Raw genomic sequence first — 6,766 nt, forward strand, 5'->3', positions numbered from 1 at the left:
AAGAAATGGAGGCAGTGAGAGATTTTACTTTCTTGGGCTCACTCCATGATCACTGCAGATAGTGACAGCAGCCACAAAATTAAAAGATGCTTGCTTCTTGGGAGAAAAGCAATGACAAACCTAGACAGCATCTTAAAAAGCAGATACATCACTTTGCCAACAAAGGTCTGTATAGTTAAAGCTATGGTTTTCCCAGTAGTGATGTATGGAAGTGAGAGCTGGACCATAAAGAAGGCTGATCACTGAAGAATTGAAGCTTTTGAATTATGGTGCTGGAGGAGACTCTTAAGAGTCCCATGGACTGCAAGAAGATCAAACCTATCATTCTTCAGGAAATCAGCCCTAAGTGCTCACTGGAAGGACAGATTCTGAAGCTGAGGCTCCAATACTTTGGCCACCTCATGAGAAGAGAAGACTTCCTGGAAAAGACCCTGATGTTGGGAAAGATGGAGGGCACAAGGAGAAGGAGATGGCAGAGAACGAGATGGTTGGAAAGTGATCTTGAAACTACCAGCATGAGTTTGACCAAACTGCGGGAGGCAGTGGAAGACAGGAGTGCCTAGTGTGCTCTGGTCCATGGGGTCACGAAGAGTCGGACATGACTAAACAACAACAACAACAATGTTCCCGTCATTGGCAATGGATATGTCAGGCTTCAGGGAATAGGCTTCCTCCCCACTTTGGCAGAAGATAAGCAGAACAAAGCAAAAGGAGTCTTCTTACCAGTTAGAAGCTTTAATGATCACAGCGAGGGAACAAAGAATCCATTTCCTAGGAATGAAGGTGCACCCACTTCCTCCCTAGTACCCCACGTCACTACCGCATCTTGTAACCTGATCTCACAACCACTGTGCTTTCCTGTGCTGCCACCTTATCTGCTCTTCTTGACCTTGGGCTGAGTGGATGGACACTTTCCAGAGACAGTGTGTCTGTTAACTCTCTCTCTCCCCCAGTGCTTCTCCTCTTAGCTGTTCCCCCTCCAGTACAGTGGTACCTCGGGTTAAGAACTTAATTCATTCCGGAGGTCAATTCTTAACCTGAAACTGTTCTTAACCTGAAGCACCACTTTAGCTAATGGGGCCTCCTGCTATCGCCGCGCCGCCGGAGCACAATTTCTGTTCTCATCCTGAAGCAAAGTTCTTAACCCGAGGTACTATTTCTGGGTTAGCGGAGTCTGTAACCTGAAGCATCTGTAACCTGAAGCGTCTGTAACCTGAGGTACCACTGTACGTCCCAGCTTCTGCCTTCTGAACTATGTCCTTCTGCAAGCCACTCTTCCAAATTTATACTGTCCTCCTGCTCCTGGGAAGATTCAGGATCCTGATCAAGAGCAGGGGGAGGCTCCCGCCATTCCTCCTCAGTGCAGCCCTCCTCAGCACGGTCCCTGAGAGATACCACTTATGGTGGAGGGTATCTCACATATAGTATCAAATGTACGTCCAACTCCCATCCAAGCCATCTCCCATGTGGTCCTCATAACTGAAGTTCAGGCCATTCCATTTATAGTCAGAAGCCTATATAAGGCAATGCTGTTGGATAGGGAGAGCTCCATTGGTATAGTTTGAGACTTTTAATCTCAGGGTAATGGGTTCAAGTCCCACATTGGGCAAAAAGATTCCTGAACTGCAGGGAATGACCTTTGTGGTCCCTTCCAAATCTACAGTTCTATGATTTTATGATTCCAGGAGGGAAAGCGTATTAAATGGCATCCAAGGGTGTATAATAAAAGGAGTGTCTAAACTTACTGTGTTCATGCTCTGTTAACATACCTGAATAATGTAAATCATATTAGAGGATGTTCCTTTATTCCTTCCCCAGTAATCATTATAGATTTGAGGGCAAAATTAATGTACTTCAAAATAATAATAAAGAACCAGAACAAGGAAGGAAGATAGAAGGGAAACACAAGAATCCTAAGTATAATCCCATGCCCATCTGATACAACAGATTTATTATAAACCACTCTGAATTTTTAAATTGAAAGTTAAAATTAAAACCTTTTAAGCTAATAAATAATAAAACAGAGGCCTGCTAAACAGACACAAGTAAAATGGATATTTCTGAGACATATATCATGGTTTAATTTAAATTGCAAAGCAGTTAAATAATCCTTGCCACAAATGTATTTCATTTCAGTGACTTCATGCCATCTAGAGAAAAAGAGCCCATTAAAGTTCACCATAAATTATGCAGACTCAATTTCAGGTTCTTCTAAGATTGGTTTTCAATTTAACCTGTCCTTTCAGATACGGGCCTTTGTCTTTGTTGAGATTATGCCGCGCAGTCTTCCACAACCTGGTTTCTCTCAGGTGTTGCTGGATTCCAGTTCCCATCAGACTCAGCCAGGATGGCCAGTGGGCAGGGATGATGGGACAGGGATGTGGTCCAAAAATATCTGGAGGGTATCAGGCTGAGGAAAGCTTGTGTGATATGTCTTTCAGGTTCCTCCTTCCCTTCCTGTTAACACACAGTGCTCTTGATAGCAGCAGCAAGCCCTCCACTGTAAAGCTTTAGGCACTAGATTTCTACATTCCAGCTTCCAGGTGGCATAGAGTCGCTGGCCATTTCCCCTTGGCTTGTCAAAAGAAAACACGGCAAAATTCAGCAGCAGATGCCATATTCTTGTTGCAAGGTGGTATGGGGAAGTATGCATGTTTTTCCTTTTGATGGACGTCCTCCTTCGATCAATGGATAGATGACATGCCAATGCTTGCAACCCATGAACAGATCACTTTCAGATGGAAATTATATATGGACAAATGTAATGGTATTTGGAATGTATTTGTCACAACCATAGTGGCCCATGAATCAGTGTACAGTGGTACCTCAGGTTAAGAACTTAATTCATTCTGGAGGTCCGTTCTTAACCTGAAACTGTTCTTAACTTGAGGTACCACTTTAGCTAATGGGGCCTCCCGCTGCCATCATGCGATTTCTGTTCTCATCCTGAAGCAAAGTACTTAACCCGAGGTACTATTTCTGGGTTAGTGGAATCTGTAACCTGAAGTGTCTGTTACCTGACGCATCCGTATCCCAAGGTACCACTGTATTTACTTTTTATTTACCTATGTATATTTATCTCACAGACATAGGAGCCAACTCCTAGGGGCTGAGATCCCTTCGCTCCGCCCATAAAATATTTGAGGAGGCCAGCCCCCTCCCCCAGCTGATGGGTATTGCCATTCAAATGGTGTGTGAGTGCTGTGTCATGTGATCGATTATGTGGTGTTGGGTTTAACTGTCCCCCCATATTTTATTCATGCTGGCACCCTGCTTACAGATGACACCTGATATGTATGACACCTTCTTTGTGTATCCTGGCTGCATCGTCACAAATATAGCTCGGTATCCCTGTACAGTGGTACCTCCGGTTAAGTACTTAATTCGTTCCGGAGGTCCGTTCTTAATCTGAAACTGTTCTTAACCTGAAGCACCACTTTAGCTAATGGGGCCTCCCACTGCCGCTGCATCACTGCTGCACGATTTCTGTTCTCATCCTGAAGCAAAGTTCTTAACCTGAGGTACTATTTCTGGGTTAGCGGAGCCTGTAACCTGAAGCGTCTGTAACCCAAGGCACCACTGTATCAGGGATGGGGAACCTGTGGTCCTCCAGCTGTTGTTGGACTCCATCTCCCATCATTCCTGACCATCAGCTGTGCCAGCTGGAGCTGATGAGAGATGGAATCCAACAATATTTGGAAGATCACAGGTTCCTGATTTCTGCCCTATATCATTTGCATTAAAAGATTGAGAACCCTCACACTCTTATGTAACAGGGGCAGCAGGAAAGCTTGGGTAGACCCCTACTTTGGATGCTTTTTTCTTCCCAGGAAGTATCCAGAATAGGGGGTCTACCAAAGATTTCTTCTTTGAATGGGCTGTCACAGGTGTGTATGGTGATGATCGCAGAGGCAGCCTATGAGAGCTGGAGTAAAGTCTTGATGAGTTGGGTACATCCTGCTGGTCTTGCACTACCCAACATAGCTGTCAACTTTTCCCTTTTCTTGCGAGGAATCCTATTCAGAATAAGGGAATTTCCCTTTAAAAAAGGGGAAAGTTGACAGCTATGCTACCCAGCCGCAACAGAAATGAGAAAATCTCATACAGAGTCATACAGTAGAATTCTCTAGGCAAAAACCTTGTCCATACATCTGTTTCTCTTTCTGCAAATAGCATGAAACACCAAATCTCTTACCTTTGTGCCTTCGTAGCGCAGTGATTAATCCAAGGAATTGCCTCGTACTGCTGCAGCAGTTATCGGTGCCACACTGCATCGGGTCAGAGTGTACGTAGGGAACTTCAAATCTGTAATAATGAAGGCTACCATCTGACTGCTATTGGGTTTTGTTGACCTAAGTATCTAATTTACGGGAGAGGCACCTGCTGGCATAGCAAGCATAATATCACCAATCTGTTATTGATTTCAACATGACAGCTGCACACTAAACCAGATTAGTAAATATTTAACCTCGGTAAATTTAGGGTTTGAATGCAATCATGAACTGACGGGAATGTATGCCTGGGCAAATCTTGAGTCAAGGCTGGTGAACAGCAGGCGAGATGACCCAGGAAAGACCCAGGGAAGGTTAACATCTTGCTTTTGATGTGCAGAAAGTTCTGGCCCATTGCCAAAACAGAAATAACAATGACTCATGGATTTTGAATTTGAGTAGCCTAGTCACTTTTAACCCCAGAGATATCCAACTGCAGCACTGCCAGTTAAGACACAGCTAAAATCATACCTGACAAATTTGCGACACATGTTTTCAGATGTTTCTTTGGGAAACTAATGAAGTCACATCAAAAGCCCTGTAATTGATACATTCAAAATTCTGGTTGTGCTTCCACAGAAAATCACTGAAGTTTCATTTTAAATGAACAACGCATATTCAGTGAGGTGAAGTCTCCCCCTTGTGGAAAGTGAAAGCTTTCAATGGTGTTCATTTTCTTCAATTGCAGCAGGCAAGATTGAGTGCTATGACTTTTGCTGTTGCTGCCTAACCATTGCTTTGTTAGAAGGGTTGCTGTTAATACAGGGGCCAGCAAACTTTTTCAGCAGGGGGCCAGTCCATTGTCCCTCAGACCTTGTGGGGGGCTGGACTATATTTTGAAAAATAATAATGAATGAATTCCTATGCCCCACAAATAACCCAGAGATGCATTTTAAATAAAAGGACACATTCTATTCATGTAAAAACACACTGATTCCCAGACCATCCGTGGGCCAGATTTAGAAGGCGATTGGGCCGGATCCAGCCCCTAGGTCTTGGTTTGCCTACCCAAGTGTTAATAGCTCAGGTTGATCAGCTGGTGTTTCTTCAATAGGAACTTGTGGTTAGCAGATGGTCGCCAGATGATCTATGGATTTCACCAGTGCTATTTTTCTAGGAAAAGAGGTCCTGGAACTCACCAGGAACACCTCCCTTGTTCTCTCATAATGACAATGGCACCAAACTGAGAGGTGCCCAAACTGAGTTCTGGTGAGTTCTGGCTGAACCCCCCCCCCCCAGATTTCACTTCCCTAAACTGTAGTGATTGTCACCAACTCTGATGACTTTAAAAGAAGATTTGAGGATGGGTTATCAATGGCTACTATAATGGCTATGTTCTCCCTCCACTGTCAGAAGCAACGTGCCTGTGGCTGCCTGTTATGTACTGTTGAATATGATCCAAAAGGCAGCAGTCTGATTGGCCCTAGAACAATAGGATTCAGAATGCAGCAGTCTGATTGGTCCACAGGAGCCACCCAATCCAGCTCCAGGTGGAAGTGAACCCGCAACCTGATTGGCCTACAGGAGAATCCCGGAATTAGCCATTGTATAAATAATGTATATAAAGAAGACATTCTGGGGAAACTTCCATTCCTCCTCACCACTATGAGCTGAATAAAGAGCATGAAATCCACTCTCGACTCTGAGTACATTTCACTGTCAGTTGCTGGGAATCACAGCTGGGCTGTTGCACTCGAATCTTGCTTGCAGCCTTCCTACAGGCACCTGGTTGGCTGCTGGTGGTTTGAGCTGTTTGAGGAGGGCTGTTCTTGTGTTCTTTTCTTCTAATGACACTTAGGAATCTCTAAGTTTTTGAAAGATCTATCTTCTCAGAGCTTTCTCTGATGGGGCAGCAATGAAAATGCAAGCACGTTTGCCAAGCTGAGAAGGGTCCGGTCTGGTTTCAAATTGGATGGGGGACAACAGGTTGAGATTCCTGCATTGCAGGGGGTTGGACTAGATGACCCCCGGGACCCCTTACAGTTATATGATTCTAAAGCTGAGCCAAAGAATTGAAGAATTGATGCTGTTGAATTATGGTGCTGGAGGAGACTCTTAAGAGTCCCATGGACTGCAAGAAGAGCAAACCGATCCATTCTTATGGAAATCAGCCCTGAGTGCTCACTGGAAGGACAGATCCTGAAGCTGAGACTCCAATACTTTGGCCACCTCATGAGAAGAGAAGACTCCCAGGAAAAGACCCTGATGTTGGGAGAAGGGCACAAGGAGAAGGAGACGACAGAAGACGAGATGGTTGGACAATGTTCTCAAAGCTACAAACATGAGTCTGACCAAACTGCGGGAGGCAGTGGAAGACAGGAGTGCCTGGCGTGCTCTGGTCCATGGGGTCACGAAGAGTCGGACACGACTAAACGACTAAATAACAACAAAGCTGAGCCACAATTTCCCACCATAGATTTTTTCTGAGAGTTCTTTCTTTTTCTTACTCATCAAAGAAAGAAAGAGAAGGCCACCCTACAGAATTTTCTTTGAAT

The 6,766-nt window shown here is 44.5% G+C and overlaps 1 protein-coding gene across 1 annotated transcript in view; it reads right to left on the minus strand.

The window, feature by feature from the left end:
* PALMD (palmdelphin) overlaps positions 1 to 4,324 on the minus strand; it is a 52,692-nt gene extending 48,368 nt beyond the window's left edge. Inside the window, exon 1 of the mRNA XM_083511141.1 lies at positions 4,196 to 4,324. The gene's annotated coding sequence lies outside the window, so the exon portion shown is untranslated. The remainder of the gene's footprint in view (positions 1 to 4,195) is intronic.
* Between the last annotated feature and the right edge of the window lie 2,442 nt (positions 4,325 to 6,766).

The sequence above is a fragment of the Podarcis liolepis genome, assembly GCF_965112155.1.
Source record: "Podarcis liolepis genome assembly, chromosome: 6".
Taxonomy (NCBI): Eukaryota; Metazoa; Chordata; class Lepidosauria; order Squamata; family Lacertidae; genus Podarcis; species Podarcis liolepis.